Here is a 20061-nt window from a genome sequence, read left to right as displayed (position 1 = left end):
AGGTGGTTGGTTGATAGTGGCGAATTAGCTAGTGGTGATTGTTCTATGGCATGTTTGGGTGTTGCCTAGGAAGGGAATTGTGGGCAAGTTTAGAATGATCAGTATTGGCTTTAGGCTACCTTTCGATAGGTGATGGTTGTATATTTTTCATTATGAATGTATGCATGTCTACTACTTTATAGTATCATTCATGCATTGCATGTTTGGGGAAAACATTGGGAAGTATATGAAATGATATCATATTGATAATCTTATGCAATGAATTAACCTGATGTTGTTACTTATGATTTTTTAAGTGTTATTGTTCATTGAGATTGTAATTGTGCATGGTTGCTTGTGGTTTTTGGTTGGTTGGGTTACCACGTCGGTACATGAGTACTAATGATTGGCTTGAGTACCACGCCTGATATGAATACTAACTCTGCTTGACTTGAATACCGCACCGGACACTAACAATTTGTGTGTATTTCTATGAGAGGATCAACTATGTGTACTTGTGATCCTATGAGAGACCGAATGTGTGTGTTTGTGATCATGTGGGACATGTTTCATGCATTGGTTATTCAAAAAATTTGGGACTGGAGTCTACGTGGTTGCTATGTTGTGGTTATATGTGTTGGCCTCTATCATTTTACTATAGTTACTTGATCATATTCGTGCGTAGTGGTGCATCCCTATTTAGGGCAAGGAATGATATTCCAAGTTGTGTTATACTTGTGATTATGATTGTATTACTCGTTTTTCTAAGTTGTTGGTTACTAAGTCATGTTGATGACCGGTGCTTGGTGCATTGTTTTAATGCTGGGATATTTATGATTGTTTTGTGTTTAGGACGTATCAGATAAGGGAATTTGAGTCAAGATGGTCTGTTAAAGGTCTTGAATGTGGTTTACTAAATTGGGTCAAAGACTAGGGTGTTGGCATAAAAACTGGATGGAGATTAATAGGTTGGTTAACAGAGTTGGTAATGGTTTTACGTTCGAAAAATCTCTATATGATAGAAGGGTTAGGTTATGATATGATGTTAGGGTGGTATAACAGGTAGGGCTGGGAAGCTTTACGGGTCATACAAGGTGGGCCTTGGAAGCCTTTGAGGAGCCTAGTCGGTGAAGTTGGAGTGGAAGAAGGTGGGGTAACTTGAGGTAGAAATTATGGTTCCAAGAGGTGTTTTCCTATTAAGTATGGTAAATGATGGTTCGGGGTTTTAGTATATTTAAGTTCATGTTTCCTGATTTATTGCATTATATTATGTGGTAGGTTCGGATCGGTTGATGTTGCCTACTAATACGTGTTGTTCGTATTGATGCTATTCTTACTATGCCACTTGACATAATATGATTGCAGGAATATATAATGTTTCATAGGTGAAGATGGTGATGTTCCCGACAGCTTCTACTCTTCTTTTCTCATGGTGGGAGTCTTGTCTTATTTCCTTTGTTGTTGTATCTTCTTAGTCTCTCTTTAGAGTAGTTCCTTGAGGATGCATGTTAGTTAGTCTCTTGTAAATATCTTATAGTTAAAACCAATTAAAGATGTTTTCACATCTATATAGGGTGTTAGATTACACTTTACTTATTTTCGGCATATCATGATCTAGGGGGTTGAGGGTTCTCCTATCTAGGTGTTAGAGTTGGTGTTCACACGACCCAATGAGTAAGGTTGTGACAATTACTTTAGCTCAGCTTCTACTAATCTTGATCTCCATTTGATGTTTGACAATTTCCTTGAGTTGAGAAAGGAGAGAAGAATTGTACGTGGTGGACAAATAAATTGAAATAAAGTGAGATATATCATGAAAGACACTATTTTATTAGAAAATCATAACAAACATATACACTCCACAATGCAAGGCATCGTAGTTGCCCTATTTAATTGAGAATAGTAATTGGAGAAGCAAACTGGAGAAGCTCCTTGCTTGAGTCACATCTTTTTCTGGTAATGCAACAATTACCTCAATTCCATCCCCATTTTGATTATCCATAAAAAAGAACATGTTTCCAATCCCAACTGCTGGAATTGTTACCCTGCTAGGCTTTCCCCATCCAAAATCCAAATTGTTCAATGGGTAATATGTGATTTATTGATCCACCAATTAAGTGAAGTGAACATGGTCACGACTTAGTCAGTCAACTGTTTCTATTTATGATAATTAATTAATTAATATGCATTGGGGAACGTGGTTGATATCCGTTGGAGAGGATATAATAGCATTAAATTTGGGCTTATGGTCGCTCTTATTTTAATAATGTGATCCATAAACTTTTAAAATTAGAGAGTGCCAATACCTTGCTACTTATATATGAATAGTTTTGACGGAATATTTTATGTATCGAGAATGATGTATCATTTATATATGATGACTTCTTCCGAGAGATATAAGCTTATCACTAAATGCTGCTTCTATACCAAGACCACCCAATTCTGAAGCTTAATTACTCACGAAAAATAAAATACATTACAAAAGTTGAGCGACTATATGTGATATTAATCCATATATAGCTTGTTAAGAATTCTCACATCGAAAAAGGGATGGGAATTTGGTCTCCTTGCATGGACTTGGACAATCCTCCCTTCATAAGCTAGCTTTTGAGGTTGAGTTAGGTCCAACATCCATCTTTACATGGTATCAGAGTCAGGCCCATTCCAATTTCTTTGTTCACCGATGTTGGGCCCCCATATTATAGTGTCCATGCTCCAGTTAACGAGGTCTGGGCGTGCGGGGGAGTGTTAAAAATTCCCACATCGAAAAAGGGATGGGAATTTGGTCTCCTTATATGGACTTGGACAATCCTCCCTTCATAAGCTAGAAGAATTTGTCATTCCTAGCTAATATAGTTATGATCATGATTTGCTAGAAGCTATTCCAAGTAAATATTAGCTACGCCGTTTTCTAGCTAGGTATTAGCCTCCTTGTAGCTANAACCAAAGCTAAAGTGGTAAAATTCTAGCTAACGTTTATTTGGATAGGAAAATGACCCTAGGTAGAAGAATTTGCCATTCCTAGCTAATATAGTTATGATCATGATTTGCTAGAAGCTATTCCAAGTAAATATTAGCTACGCCGTTTTCTAGCTAGGTATTAGCCTCCTTGTAGCTATTTTTCGAGTTTATTTGTTAAACATCATGTACTGTAAGATGAAATAAGCAATTGAATGTATTCAACTCATCAAATAATTTTACACAACCATCTCAAATAGTACCATTAATTTCATTTTATTTACTCTGTTTCGTATGAATATCCGATCTCGTCTTATGCAATTGCGTGCGCCTGAATTTTTGGCTTTTACCGAATTTTAAATATTATGTACTCATTCTATCTCAATTTATGTGAGACATTTCGTTTTTCGAGGGTCAAACAGTTTAAGTTTGATCGAGAATTTGCTCATGAAATCTTCAAATTTTTAAAAATGAGATTTATATATTTGTAAACTACATAAAAAGTACTATAAGTCACAATAATTGACAGTTCAAAATATTTAAAAGATATATGAAAAATTTATGATCAAAGATATATGTGTTTGAATCTCGAAATTTGAAATGTGTCACATAAATTGAGACAGTTTTTATTTTTCGAGGAATGCCCTGAGGTATCATGTACTTAGATATCATTTAAGGTTATAACTTTGCTTCTCTCATAAGAACATATAAATAAAATGAGAAGGTCGCATTTCTGCGTCTTGATCTGAATACTTTGAATAAAATAATAAACTTGATTCAATAAACAAGTAGACTCAATGTTTAGGTGTGATGCACAAATCGAGATTTCATTTATGTTTCTTGACGTCACATAAAAATCCAACAATTCAAGCGGACCATGGGCATAATTAACTATTTTAATTAGTTCAAAACTAATTTAAGTCAAATGTAAGTTGATAAAAACAACAGTATTAGAACCTTGCGATTCAAGAGTATCTCATACCTTATCTTGGGTCAACAAAACTCGAGTAGTTCCTTGCAATTTTCAAATTGATACATGTATCTAGAGTGTATCTAGTATGATTCGCATGTATTTTGGGATACTAGATACATGGGAGAGCGACGAACGAGATGGGAGAGAGGTGAGGGAGGGGAGCAAGATTTATTATGTATCTCTGATATATGTGAATCCACTTTGATACAATATATCTAGAACAAATTACACCTAAATTTGACCCCATGTATCTAGACGTATCTAGAGGCACTAAAATCTTGTTAGGGTTTTGCCCTGATTTTCTTTCCTTATTTAAAGTTTATTTTTTTACTTAAAGAAAAGTCAAAGTATTACCATAAATGCTTGAACTTTTTCTGAAAGGAAAATATAATTTTCTTATATTTGTTTTATTCTTTCCTTAGAGGAAATGTTTGGAGATCTATAAATTGAAGATCCATATTCTCATAGCATAACACAATGATATCCACAATGTAGTCGTTTAAGAGTCTTGTAGTCTTGTTTATGGGAAGATTTTCTCCTAAGCATATTTATGTTTTTTTAGTGTTAGTTTTCAATATGTAGGTCATTTGACCAAATCATAATAATAATATATCTTTAGTGTCTTTTTATTTGTCGTATGATTTGTCAACCATCCGCATAACGCCCTAATCTCCTTCATAACCCAACAAGTGGTATCAGAGCATATGGTTCAAAGATCTGATGGTTCAATGATCTACTGCTTGAATGAGGTTGAAGACAGGTTCAAGTAGTTTCAAATCAATTTGCAACCAATTTGATAATAAAGATGATTTTTATCTAACTACATGTGAATAAGAGATTTAAATCATATTTTCAACATTCATGTTACTGCATCTTTAAAAATAAAAAGAAAATATTTTTAAATCATTTTTAACTCATATATTTTAAACTTTATTTTTAACTATGACAAGCAGCAGTGATGAAGATTGGGTGAAGAAAGCAGATTATCATACATGTGAAGAAGGTGAATCAAGTTTTGTCAAGAAAATTCAGCCAAAAGGAAAGATTTGATAAGATCCATAATATTGCAAGCTAAAATGTATCTAAGTAATTAACTCTGAAACTAATGGAATTTATGTAAGTTGCCCAAACCATTCATCATGACGTTACAAAAGTTCAGCAACTATGATATATATCATTACTTTGACTTATTTTCTTTCTTTTTGTCAAATATGATATATAGGGTCATGTGAAGGTATGAACTGCAAAGGGAATCACAATGGGAGCCATGAAAGCAGCAATGAGGTTGAACCACATGATTCTATTTGTGAAACAGTTACGTTTCATCTTCTTATTATTTCTAATTCTCATCGACTCCATAATCATGAGTTGTACTATTTAATTAAGATTAGCAATTGGAGAAGCAAACTCGAGGAGCTCTTTGCTATTCTCAAATCGAGTCACGTTTTTTTCTGGTAATGCAGCAATTGCCTCCATCCCATCTCCACTTTGATTATCCATAAAAATGAAGCTGTTTCCAATCCCAGTTATTGGAATTGTTACCATGTTTGGCTTTCCCCATCCAAAATCCAAGTTATTCAATGGGTAATTGCAAACACTGGTACTTCTATACAATTCAAATTCATTACCCATCGATGACAACTCAGACCAAAGCGACACTAGCTTGCTTTCCTTCACATGGTCCTCCTTCTTCAATTCATCTTTAGCTTTTCTTATCTCGCGAACCACTCTGGCAATTGTCATTTCATCCTCACTCATTGCTGTCACTTTGATCATACTAAGAATATTCCCTATTGCCCGTGTTGGTAGTGGTGGATCCAATATTGGACGTAAATTCACAGCTAGTAGTAACATGGATGGTTTAAAGGAGCTCGAGTTTGCTCGAGCAGCGCACTTGTAAATTAGTGCGGACAACACTTCAAGTCGGGTTGGATTTTGCACCCCTGTTTCTGATTCCACTTGAGTTTTCAGCTTCTCGAGTTTAGAATTGAAAAATACATACCTTTTTCTACTAAGGGGTTGATTGTCAATTTCATCAACCACAGTATCCGTGAAACTTTCAGTGGATGGCATGTTAGTGAATGATGAAGAATGGGCGATCCGATCATTTGAGGGGACGGTATATTCGCGTTGTGATCACAAGCTATAGAAGCCCAATCACTAATAAAATTACAGAGTGTGCATCCATCAGCAACTTTGTGTGATAGGCTAGCACTCATAGCTAATCCGCCGCAATTAAAATGGCTTAATTGAACAAAAAGTAAACTTTTCTCGTCTGAAGTTCGACCCCAAGCTACACCTTTAGGAAAGGGTAGATATTCAGGGCCAATGTCGGGAAGATTGACGATTTCAGACATTGGACAATCGTATCGAACGTTCATAAATTTGGCTCCCCTGTCATTGCAATCGACGAAAGTGTTATCTCTGAGTGTTCCAGCAAATGGATAGTAAGATGACAAAACTTTGGATAGTGATTTTTCAATAATGTTGGATACTTGTTGTGGTGTTTTTGAGGGGAAAGGATTAAACGCTGCAATTGGCATGTAGACTGGAAACATGATTTGATCAATTACAGAAAGATTGTAACGCCCAAGTGAAAAAGGGGTAGGACAATTAGGCGTAATAATCTTTTCAGCAAAAGATAAAAGTCTTGATGCTGCCATATTTCCTTTTGAGTTTGATGTAGATAGGTGTTCAATACTTATATAGTAGGAAGGGCATCCAGGCAACGAGCAATTCGTGTCCTACGTGGCGCTCCAGGTGTATTATGTCACATAGAATATATGTGTTAACAAATTTAAGTATCAACTTATACACACTTAAAATTGGAGAACATAGATGCAAACTGAGATCAAGTTAAAGAACACATTTATGTATTTTTTTTAGTTAGTCATAAAAAAAATATCACATTTCTATGTTCTCAAATAATTTAACTTTAACATTTGAATTTTTATCTTTAATGGAATAATTTAAAACTATACAACTATCTATAATTATTTTAAACTACAAATTACAAAAATCTTTTTGTTATTATTTTTACACTTTGTATCGAGGCAAACAACATCAATTAAAATATAAGATAGAGGGAGTGCAATTTAGTTGGTTAAAATAGCATGATTTCAGTTTATCGATACATTTTATATCTTGGTGGTATATACATTACGGTGAAGCTAGAGTGCAGAGTTTATTTGAACCAAATAATTTTGATTCAAATTTTATATTTATTTTTTATAAAAATATTTAATATATACTTATAGTTAGAATTCAATAACTTAAAATCACGAATTTCAAAATATTTGTCACTGATTACGTAATATCGAATCAACAATAATAAATTTAGTGATCCACAAATTATGTAGGCACTTTGAAATCAATTAACATGGGGACGATTGAGTCGATCAGCTATTGTATTCAAAGTCAACTTTTCGATTTCATTGCAATTCAAATTAAGCAGAACTAATTAAGCATCACCCCCACATGGAAGAGATAAAATAAAATAAGAAGGCCAATTTATATTATTTATTTAGTAATTTGTTTTGCCTTAAACGATGGTGGTGTTGCTTTTCTACTAAGTAATTAATAAAATATTTTTTTTTACTACGAAAATAAAAGTTAAATTTTCAAATTTTATAATGAAATCTGATCAAATTACGTAATATTGTTGAGGGAGGGATTATTTAAAGGGGAATTTTCACATATTGCCACTCAAAAATAACTTAATTATACTTCATAGCTATAGTTTGCTACTTTTAATTCGCAGCTACATGTTAGAGGGAAGAAAGAGGCGAGTGAGAGAGGGCAAATAGCGGAGAGAGGCGAATTGTATATGTATATCTGTCAAATGATTGTATATATGTAACTAATATACATATATATTCGTATAGTAGGCAGGGCATCCAAGCAACGAGCAATTCGTGTATAATGCTAAGTAGAATACATGTGTCTATTTGTTTAAACAAGTTTAAGTGTCTACTAGTACATGCTCAAATTTAGAGAGCATAGATGCTAACTGAGATCAAGTTAAAGAACACATTTATGTAACTATTTTTAGTCCATCGTCATAAAATATCACTTTTCTATATTTTGAAATAATTTTACTTTAACATTTTAATTTTTATCTTTGATGAAATAATTTATAACCATAAATTATCTATAATTATTTTAAACAACAAATTACAAAATAAAATTGCTTTTTACACTTTGTATCGAGTAAAAAAAATCAATTAAAATAGAGATAAGTGTAAAAAAAAACACTTAAGCTATCCCCTTTTTGAGTTTCAAACCTAAATTATTGAGAGTGTCAGTTTCAAACCTAAACTATCACTTATTAGTTTGAGAAACATACCTCAGTGGTGTGTAGTGCACCCTCCACTTGAATAAAATATTCCTTCTTGACAAAACTTAAATAATAAACTATTAATATTAATTACAAATTAAAGATTAAAGTATTACTATCCCCAAAAAATTATTTTTTTTAAAAAATAAATTTTAAATTGTTTTTCCTACCCCCCTCCACCCCCTCCCCCCCCCCCCCCCCTCCATCCCCCGTTCTTTTTATTTAAAAAAAATATATTTTAAAAAAATTCGTTCTTCATCCTCCCCCCCCCCCCCTCCACCAAACCACCCAATAAAATCCCCCTCCCCTCCAAAAAAAATTGATATAATTTTATTTTTTTTTACAATTGATAAAATTGATATAATTTTATTTTATAATTTTAAAATAAAATTCTATCACATCCTATTTAACCCTCCACTAATATATTTATTATTTTTTTTACATTTTTCTCGTTTTGTGTTAGATATGTACATATATTTTTAGGAATTTTTTTCTACTTATGTACCAAATATAACATAAATAAAAAATTATATTTTAAAAAATGTCATGTGGCGGCAAGTAAAATATATTTTTGATATGTAAATATCTAACACAAAACAAGAAAAAAAATTGGACGCCGAAAGTTAGGTGGAGTTGGTAGAATTTAAAGTTACTATATGATAGACAAAAGCCTTTATAAATGATACTAAATTAGGTATTTAAGATACATATTATTTGAGAATATATTAATTAATAAACATATATTTATAATTAATATTGTAAAAAATAGTTTAATTATTTTTGTATTGCTGTGATGTTAGTTATATGTGTATGAACTTCGGATAGAATAACATAAGTTTGATAAAAATAATTAAACTTCAATCATATAAAATTTTAAATATTGCGTTTGAAGTTAGATTTGTCAAAACTAATTTCAAATACCATATATCTGAAATTATTTGAAATGAGTAACCGTGTGAAAAATATATTAAACACGAATACAAATTAAATAGCAGCGTCCAAATTGAATATACGTTCAGTCATACGCTTTCCTAGGTATGTGTTGGAGTGAAACTAACAAGGAGCCTAATGGCGTGTTTTCTAGTTCAGCTAAAACTTTAGAGGAAAATCTCAAATAAATCCACAATTAAGTGCGTTTGCCCTATGGTATGGAGAAAAATATTAATTTTTTTAGAAAGATAAGTTATTAAAAAAATAAGAAAAATGACTTATTTAACGAAAGGTTGAAAAAATAAGTTCTATAAATAATATTGTATATTTATTATATCATCCCTATCCACCTAACGCCCCCAATGCATACTTCTTGAATATCACATCCTCAAGCCCCCACTCTCATACCTTTGTTAGATTACGAGTCAGTTTGACATTGCTGCTAAAAATTACTTATTTTTAAATTGACTTTATAAAAATAGCTTTTCAAAAAACTACTTTTGAAAAAAAAAAAGTTGTGTTTGTCTAATTCATTTGAAAAGTGATTTTCATAAGCAAATTGTGTTTGATAAATATTTGTTAAAAGTGCTTTTGAGAGTCAAATTACGGAAAAAAATGCAAGTATCAATGTACTTTAGTAACAAAATTATTTTTAAAAAAATAAAATATTTTTAATATCTATTAAAAAATTAATTTAATTCTGCTTCTGCTCATAAAAGAGGTATTCTTTATACAAATTGAACTGATAAGTTTGTTAGGCATAGCCATGTGTTGATGCATAACGCCCATGTTAAAATATTAACTTAAATAATAAGATATTAATATTAAGTAAAGATTAAGGTATTATTATCTCAAAAAAAAAATATTTTTTTAAAAAATAAAAGTTAAATTGTTTTCCTACCCTGCTCCACCACCACCTCCCCAGGTTGGATTTCCTCATACAAGGATTTATAGGCTTCAATCCCACCCCCCTCGATGTGCTCCAGGCCTTTTCTCTCGTTAAGGCCTTAGTAAGAGGATCTGCAAGATTCTCACAAGATTTGACATAATCAACATTAATGGTACCATTTGTCAAATATGATCTTACATTACTGTGTTTCCTCCTTTACCGTTGTAATAACGGTTTTGAACTCTACCAATCGTAGCAGTGCTATCACAATGAATTAAAATAGGAGGAATTGGTTTTTCAAAATAAGGAATTTGAAACAATAAATCTCTTAACCAATTCGCTTACTCACTAGCTAAAGCTAAAGCAATTAGTTCAGCCTCCATGGTAGAGTTAGCAATTATAGTTTGCTTTTTTGATCTCCAACAAATAGCACCACCATCCAAAGTAAAGACATAACCAGTGGTAGAACAGGAATCACCTGATAAAGTGTTCCAATCTGCATCACAAAAGCCTTCAAGTATAGCAGGATATGTTTTATAGAACAAACCACAATTTTTCGTTCCAATTTAATATCTCATAACTCTTGTTACAACATGCCAATGTTCATTACCTGGCTTGCTTGTAAACCTGCCAAGTACTCCTACTGCATATGCAATATCAAGCCTAGTACAATCAGTCACATACTCAAACTTCCGATTATGCTAGCATATTCCTTTTGATTTATTACATCATTTTCACTTTCAACAGGAAATAAGTGAACACTTGAATCAAAAGGAGTAGCAACATGCTTGCAATCAAGAAAGTTATATTTTTTCAAAATTTTCTCAACATAATGTGACTGGTCAAGGAAAATTTCATCACATGTTCTTGTTATTTTTATTCCAAGAATAAAATTTGCCTCACCGTGATCTTTCATATCAAAATGGCTTCTAAGAATATTCTTAGTTTCATCAATAACATTCATGTTAGAGCCAAAGATCAACAAATCATCAACATATAGGCAAATAATCACATGTGAATTATTCCAAGACTTATGATATATGCACTTATCACACTTATTTATTTTAAAACCATTTCCAATTATGTAGGAATCAAACTTTTCATGCCATTGCTTACTTGCCTGTTTCAAGCCATATATGGATTTAGTAAGCTTACATACTTTGCTTTCTTGGCCTGCTTCAACAAAATACTCGGGTTGATCCATATAAATTTTCTCATTTAGATCTCCAATTAAAAAAAGCAGTTTTTACATCCATTTGATGAATTTGCAAATCAAAAATTGCAGCCATAGCAATTAAAAGTCTTATGGATGTAATTCTTGTTACCGGTGAAAAAGTATCAAAAAATTCTAGGCCTTCTAGTTGTTTAAAACCTTTTGCAACTAGTCTAGCCTTATATTTATCAATAGATCCATCCGGTTTCAACTTTTTTCGTAAGGCCCATTTGCAACCAATTGTTTTACAACACGGTGGTAAATCAACTAACTTCCAAGTTTTATTAAAAATCGGTGATTCCATTTAATCATTTACAGCCTCTTTCCAAAAAAATGGAGTCATGTAAAGATAAAGCTTCTTTTAAAGTAAGAGGGTCATCTTCAACATTAAACACATAAAAATCAGGACCAAAATATTTTTTTACTCTAGCTCTTTTACATCTTCTTAACTCAAAATCATCAATTCTTTATTTTTCAAAATAGAAGTAGAAGAACTAGGTAGTGACAAAATATTTTGTTCAATCCTTTGACCCCCACTATTTGTAGAATCAAAAGGGAATTTATTTTCATGAAAAATAGCATCACCTGATTCAATTATATCACTATCTTCAAGATTAAAAAATCTATAGGCTGTACTATTTGAAGCATAACCAAGAAAAGCACAAGTAGTAATTTTCTTACCCAACTTTGTAATATTGGGATCCATTAGCCTCACAAAGGCTAGACAACCCCAAACTCTTAGATATCCAAACTTGGCTTGTAACCTTTCCACAATTCAAAATGTGTCAATTTTGACTTTTTTATGAGGCACACGATTCAACACATAACAAGAAGTTAAAATAGCTTCACCCCAAAAATTTAGAGGTGCATGTGACTCAATAAGCATGGCATTAGTCAAATCAACCAAAGTTCTATTTTTTCATTCCGCTACTCCAGTAGATGAAGGAGAATAAGGAGGAGGAGTTTCATAAATTATTCCCAAAGATCTAACAAAAGAATTAAACTCATTTGACTCATATTCACGGCCTCTATCACTTCTAATTATTTTTATTTTTCTTCCAAACTGATTTTCAACCTCATGGAAATAAGTTTTAAAATTTTCAAAAGCATCACTTTTATTTTTCATCAAATAAACATATGTAAACTTAGAAAAAACATCAATGAAAGTGATAAAGTACCTATTACCTCCACGAGTTAAAATTCCACCAAGTTCACAAATATCAGTGTGAACTAATTCTAACAAATCAATTTTTTTTCAACTTGAAAATGAGGCCTTTTAGTGATTTTGGCTTTACTACAAGCCTCACACTTTTCAAAATTCTTTTTAACCATTGGGATTAATCCTAAACTACTCATGATTCCAACATAATGATCATTAATATGACACAAACGAGCATGCCAAAAATTGGTAGAAGAAAGCATATAAACAGAAGTAGAGGTTTTATTCATTTCAACATTCAATTTTAATATCCCATCACAAGCATACCCATTTCCCACAAAAATATCCTTCTTCTCAATTACATATTGATCATATTCAATAATTTGTTTAAAGCCTGCTTTATTAAGAAGAAAATTAGACATTAATTTTTTTCTCATGGAAGAAGTATAGAGTACATCTTTCAAAGTTAATACCCTTCCAGAAGTGAAACACAATTCGACATCTCCCGTTCCAGGCACTTGAGTTGTGTAAGAATCACCAAGCATGATGGTTTTGGGCTCCTCAAAATGAGTATATTTTTTAAACCATTCTTTGTCATAACAAACATGACGATTTGCACTAGCATCAGCCCACTATCCATCAACATTTTCAACCATGTTTATGTCGGTAATCACCGCCACAAAAGGTTCTTCGGTAACGTTTGCCTAAGGGTTAGGTTCACGTTTTCGAAATCTGCAAAATCGAGCAATATGCCTACTCTTGCCACAAACAAAGCACGTGGTCCCTTATCTTGAAACTTGTTGATTTTGTGCTTGATTATTTTCACCATTATTTTTCTTGGGAGGTCTACCATTATTTTTCTTGAATTTTTTCTTCTTAGGCTTCAAAGAAGTATTTTTGTGAGATTCAGGAGTCGCATTATTTGAAGTAATTAAATTTACCTTCGTTGTGACGTTGCTCTCTTTTGTTTGTAAAAGTGCATCTTGGCCCCTTGCCTCTTCTTCCATGCGAATTTTCATTATTAAGGTTTGAAGAGAGGTTTCATTTTATTTGTGGCACATAGTTTTTTGAAATTCCTTCCAAGAAGGTGGAAGTTTATCTACTATGCCACAAACAATAAGGTTATCTCCAATTTGAACCTCATTGGACCTAAGCTCTCCAACAATCATTATAAAGTCTTGAGCTTGGTCTACCACTGATTTATTGTCCACCATTTGAAAATGAAAAAATCTACTAGCCACATATTTTTTCGCTCCCGCCTCTTCGGTATCATACTTACTCTGCAATGCTTTCCAAATTTTCTTTGCACTAGAGTAAGTTCTATCATAATAATCATAAAAATTATCAGATAGACAATTGAGAAGATAATACCAACACATAGGAATCACCATCGTACTTTTCCATTTTCTCATGATGAGAAATAAGTTCATCATCATCCATGGAGGAATCATCAACTTTATTAGGACTCTTCTCAGTTAGCACATAAGAAACATTGAGAAGACTTAAGTAGAAAAGTACTTTACCGTTCCATCTCTTGAAATGGTTACCATTGAACCGAAATGGCTTGTTAAGGTCTCCCATCTTGACATCCGCGGTTTTTTCAATTGTAGCCATTGTTGAATCTCCTTAAAATTGTTAGTGAAAACTTACAATATAATAAAATTGCAAGATTACAATTGAAAATAAAATGAAGAAAACAAATCTCTTCAGGCTGAGGTGCGGATATCTTGCTCTCTTTAAGGAGATTCAAGCACACTGCAGCAAATGTTTTTCACCGGTCCAGCAGTAGTCCTTCTTGACCTGTTCCCTCCAAGATACAACAACCTAATCATAATAAATAACTCAACAACTCTGATGCAATATAGATTGCCCCCAAAACATTCATTCACGAGTTTTAACGTATTGATGGATTATTCTCAAGGATGGAGGTTCGTAGGCTTGGGAAATGCGCTTTAAAGGAGCTCCCAGCTGAGCAACACCCTATGTGGATGATAGCTTGGAGCGTGGGAGGTCTAACGAGGCAAGGAGAAGCAAAGGAAATGTTGCTCTATTCGGCGAGGTGCCAGCCACTTTGGCAATTCGTCGAACCCCTTTGGCAAGGGTTTTAGGATCGCTGACTGATCCAAAGAGCTGCAGAGAAAGGCTGCCCATTCGGCGAGCATGGAGGACATTCGGTGCATCACCCTTTGAACCCCAGACCACCTAAAGTTACAGCAAGACATCTAAGGAGAAGCCAATGAGCAGGGTTCTCGCCAAACCCATTTGGCGAATCGTCGAGCCATTTGGCAAGCCCGACTTGGCTCACTGAGTGGCCCATTTTCGGGTCACTTTTGGATCCATCTATGTAATAAGTCCTAAAACTATAAATAGTCATTTAGGGGTTCATTTTAGGGTTAGACTATTTTGAATATTTATGAATGATAAATTTAACTGCTTGTGTGAGTGTTGAAAGCTTGGTAAGCTTTTGTTGAACATTGTTTAGAAATAAGGGTTGCTTGGGATATTGATTCCCTTGAGGTCTTCGTAAGAGGTGCTATTGTAGGATTAACGGATCGAGGTCATTGGGTTTAATATACCCTTTGATTGCTTTTTGTTTCCTCTTTGTGTGTCTATCTATTTATCCGGATTAGGTGTTTGTTTAGGGATTGTAATTGGAGGTTTTAGGATTTAATACATCCTTTAGTTGCCAATTGTTCCTCTTCTTGTGTCTGTTCTTCTATCTTTCTTGTTTTCTGTTGTTTGTTGTGATTCTTCTTGTGAGAATTATATCATTTGGTATCAGAGTCAAGCTTAGTATCGTCTTTACGATTCTAGTATTGGGTTTGTTATGAAAAAAAAAAGTGTTCAACTCGTTTTTGAGAAATTTCAGAAATGGGTCTTGTTGATTTGAGTCTTCTTTGGTGTTTCCAAGGTTAGATTAGTGTTTCCTAACCTATTTCAAGTCTATGGCTAAGATTTGAAAGGGTTTGGATCACGATTGAAGAATCCACCATTATTGATTGAAGAAGCTTTAAAGAAAACGAAGTGGGTTTTAAAATTTGGAAGGTTTGGCAAGGAATTAAGTGCTAAAAAGAATTGGGGTTTGTTCCCTATATCTAAGAGAGCGTGTTCTCGAATTTCGTGAAATTTCAAGCTAAAATTCTTTAGGGTTTATTTTTGGGTCTTCATTGTTGTTCTTGAAGAACATTCAAATCTTCAAGAAGGAAATATTTGCAAGAGAAAGAGTTTGATCCAAAAAGGAAGAAAGAGAAAGTTCAAAGGTGTTTGTATAAAAGAGAATTTACCAAAAAAGGGTAATTACAAAAGGCCAAGGAAGAGAGGGGGACCACCAAGGTTAAATTTTTGGAGCCTTGCAGTTGCAACTTGAGGAATTTGGGCGAATCCCGACTTGGATCGCCCATTCCACTCGGCGCCTCGCCCTTTGGGTAGCTAGGTCACCGAGTTGGACCTCATTTTGGTGAAGACACTGGAAATTTCGGCAAGCTCAACCTTGGTCGCCGAATCCACTTGGCACATCCCCAAACTTCCACCCAGATCGCCGATTTTCCTTTTCCGATTGTCAAGTTTGGTGAGTCAATCTTCAAGTTGGCGAGCTGAACTTCACATTAGGCGAAGAAAACAAGTCATTTGGCGATGGGAAACTCGTCTTATGACATTTTCTAATCTCAGGTTCTAATAGCTAGTTTCCTTTCTTTGATTCTAGTTCGTAGACAAGAATCCTTAACTGATTTTCAACTCGTAATTACTCTACTTGTTGACTATTGGTTCTTGAATTCACTTCTTTGCTAGTGCCTTTTCTTTTTGTGCTTTTATTCGTTTTACTTCATAGATAACTTCTAGACTTAAGTCCGTTTGCTTTAATCGAGTCATCCGTTCTTCTTGAAACAAAATTCCACTCCGGCCAAGAGTAGAAATTGAGACCTTATGATCGATCGAGTATAAGCGATCTTCAACATTAGTCGCACCAGTATGAGAGGCAATCAAAGGTGTGTAAACACGAGTGATTGTGAGTTCGTTTTACTAACACAAATGTTGTGTGATGTTTTTGTTGAGTTGTCTTAATTGTTAGGTACCATGGCAACCGGAAGTGAAACTCACCCACATAAGGGGAAGGTTACTTTGGAAACTATCTTGGAAGCGACCATGGATGTAAGTCGGATGATGGGGCGCATGCATGAGCGTTTAACTGCCATAGAGGATGGGCTGTCACGAATGGATGAGACTTGGTCCGAAGAAAAGGAGTTCACTCTACCATCATATGTGGTAAGGCGAACTATACCGAGGAAGGCCATGATCAATCACGAGCAAAGGGAGAATATCTTCTATTCCAAGTGCCTTATCCAGAACCAAGTATGTGTCTTGATCATTGATAGTGGAATTTGTGCCAACCTTGCCAACACTGCCGTGGTGGACNTTTTCAACTCATAATTACTCTACTTGTTAACTATTGGTTCTTGAATTCACTTCTTTGCTAGTGCCTTTTCTTTTTGTGCTTTTATTCGTTTTACTTCGTAGATAACTTCTAGACTCAAGTCCGTTTGCTTTAATCGAGTCATCTGTTCTTCTTGAAACAAAATTCCACTCCGGCCAAGAGTAGAAATTGAGACCTTATGATCGATCGAGTATAAGCGATCTTCAACATTAGCCGCACCAGTATGAGAGGCAATCAAAGGTGTGTAAACACGAGTGATTGTGAGTTCGTTTTACTAACGCAAATGTTGTGTGATGTTTTTGTTGAGTTGTCTTAATTGTTAGGTACCATGCAACCGGAAGTGAAACCCACCCACCTAAGGGGAAGGTTACTTTGGAAACTATCTTGGAAGCGACCATGGATGTAAGTCGGATGATGGGGCGCATGCATGAGCGTTTAACTGCCATAGAGGATGGGCTGTCACGAATGGATGAGACTTGGTCCGAAGAAAAGGAGTTCACTCTACCATCATATGTGGTAAGGCGAACTATACCGAGGAAGGCCATGATCAATCACGAGCAAAGGGAGAATATCTTCTATTCCAAGTGCCTTATCCAGAACCAAGTATGTGTCTTGATCATTGATAGTGGAATTTGTGCCAACCTTGCCAACACTGCCGTGGTGGACTACTTGAAGCTTCCTACCACTAAGCATGCTAAATCATACACACTTCAATGGTTAAATGAGGAGGAATTGAGGGTACATGAACAGGTGTTGATTAAGTTCCAAATTGGGAAACATCATAATGTTGTAATTTGTGATGTGATTCCCATGCAAGCTAGTCATGTACTACTCAGGAGGCCTTGGCAACACAGTCACGCGTCAATACATGATGGAAGGCACAACACCTATACCGTCATGTCGATGGGTTGTAAATATGTCCTTAAGCCAATGTCACCATCCCAAGTCATAGAGTTGTATCGAAAGATGGATAAGTTGAGGGATAAAAGGAAAAATGAAGAGAGACATGTGGAGGCTGAGGCCTAAGGAGAAGGAGAAAAGAGGAAGTTGAAGGGAAAGGCCAAGTTGTTATTGGATGAGCATAAAGAGATAAGGGAGGATGTGGGAGTCGAAAGTGCATTGATTCTTAAGGATCATGAGTTGCAAGCTAACCCGTCTCACTCTTCCCTTCTCCATTCTATTTCTTTCCTTTTGCAGGATCCTCGTGAAGCCCTTGTGATGGATACATTTGTGGTTGTCCCAACATTCCTACGGGAGTGTCATTTGACCAAACTGGAAAGTGACCATTTAATTGTTAATGGAGTATAAAAACATGTATTTATTGAATTAATATAAACACTCAAGTACATATACGTTTAACATACTATATCATTCTCAAATCCAGATAACATACACTTATTTCAACAAGAAATCAAAATGCAACAAAGTGGTTATCTTTATTTTCTATCTAACGAGTAAATATATACTAATTAATTTGTTCATTCAGCAAACGTAGCAAAAGCAAAGATATCCCCATAAATATTCAAAATGACATTGTCCACGAAGAGTATGTTCGAAATTAGTGCATTGATCTTCACACTCCTGTTCTCGACCAAGGCAACTACCTCAAAATGTTCGACTAAACATTTGGCAGCCATTACTAGATGCTTCCACATTTGTTATTTCTACACAAGATCAAAAAAAATAAAAAATCAAAGTCATCTAAATATACCCTCAAACTATCATAAATGGATATGAATTAATTATTTAGTTTTTCAGTGTTAGTCAAAATTTATACTTTCAGGGCTAATAACTCTCAAAGGTAAGAATGAAAGAATAATGTTATTTATGTATTGATTTTGTGAAATGACAATTATTAAGAACCATCTATTTTTAGTAAGGATGACATATAAATAGAAACGAGAGAGTATATCTATTTTTGTAAAATTGATATTGGCTACACCACATGATCAAATGTTAATTTTGTGATCTTAAATATGTTATGTGGGATGATAAAATTAAAGAGTTACCAATTATAAAAGTAATATTTTCTTTTTGATTAAAATAGAAAGTAAAACACAAAAATTGAAACATATGATAGTTTTTTTTAGAAAAGTAAAAACTTGTACACTTTGAAATAATTTTATCCTATTATCTTTGTAAGATGAAGAAACTTAACAACAATGACGATAACGATGATAATAACAACAACAATAATAAAAAAAAACATTAAGACTTGTATATATTTATATATTAAAAAGATGGTTTATTGCATACCCTTTAATGTGAGGAGGAGGAAGCAAAAACGCAGCATGGTTAAGATTTGAAATTTAGCCATCTTAAATTGAATTATTATTAATTTGAGTAATTGTGAGATTTGAGTTATCATTGCTAGTACATTTATAGGGTTCTAAGCTTAGCTGTTATTTAAGTGCTTTTGCTCCCCTAAACGGTAACGATTAGTAATTAAATCGAAGACTACGAAGGGAAATTGGACTCCGTGGATTATCTAATTGTCCTATTCTTCCACTGGTCTGCCACCAACCACATACCGCGTTCCGCCTTTTGAATTTTGTAATTTTTAAATTAAAGATATGTTAAATATATTAAAATGATTTGTAATTTTATAATTTTGAATATGTTATGTGAAAAGGTTGAAATTATAGAGTTGCTAAAAAGGAAAGAGACATTCTTTTTTAAAAAAACTAAAAAAGAAAAGATAAAAATAACTAAATGGAATAAAAAGAAAAATTAATTGTTTCCAACAATAACATTAATGACATAGCATTCAAGAGCAAGAAGATATAATAGGAATAGGGAACTCTGTAAATTATACCTTGCATTTTGCATTTTCCTATATGATCGTAAAAAGAATTAAAGTGACAGTTAAAATGACACTTTTAAAAAAACTGAAATCAACGATGACATTGTCTCTAAATTGTTCGTAGCTACAAACTTTTCAATAATTCGAAGTGTTGAGGTAAAGGTCATAACGCCAGAGGAATTTTCTGATTTCCTCACCCAATCTCATAAGAAAGTTAGCGATAGATTTTTTTTGTTCAACTGTAAAATTTATTTATCGCTAATTTATTTTTTTGAAATAATGTATGGCGGAGGGAGTTAACTAATAGGAAACTCAAGTAGAGGTTCCCAAAAGAGTAGTAGTATTGCTTAGACCATAATAGATAATGTGAATCCACCTCAACAGAAATC

General features: G+C 33.8%; 1 pseudogene; it reads right to left on the bottom strand.

The window, feature by feature from the left end:
• Positions 1-5266: 5266 nt before the first annotated feature.
• LOC125843790 (acylsugar acyltransferase 3-like) lies at positions 5267-6573 on the bottom strand (annotated as a pseudogene).
• Between the last annotated feature and the right edge of the window lie 13488 nt (positions 6574-20061).

The sequence above is a fragment of the Solanum stenotomum genome, chromosome 11 (assembly GCF_019186545.1).
Source record: "Solanum stenotomum isolate F172 chromosome 11, ASM1918654v1, whole genome shotgun sequence".
Taxonomy (NCBI): Eukaryota; Viridiplantae; Streptophyta; class Magnoliopsida; order Solanales; family Solanaceae; genus Solanum; species Solanum stenotomum.
Note: the sequence above shows the minus strand (reverse complement) of the source record. Positions and strands in the feature narration are given on the sequence as shown.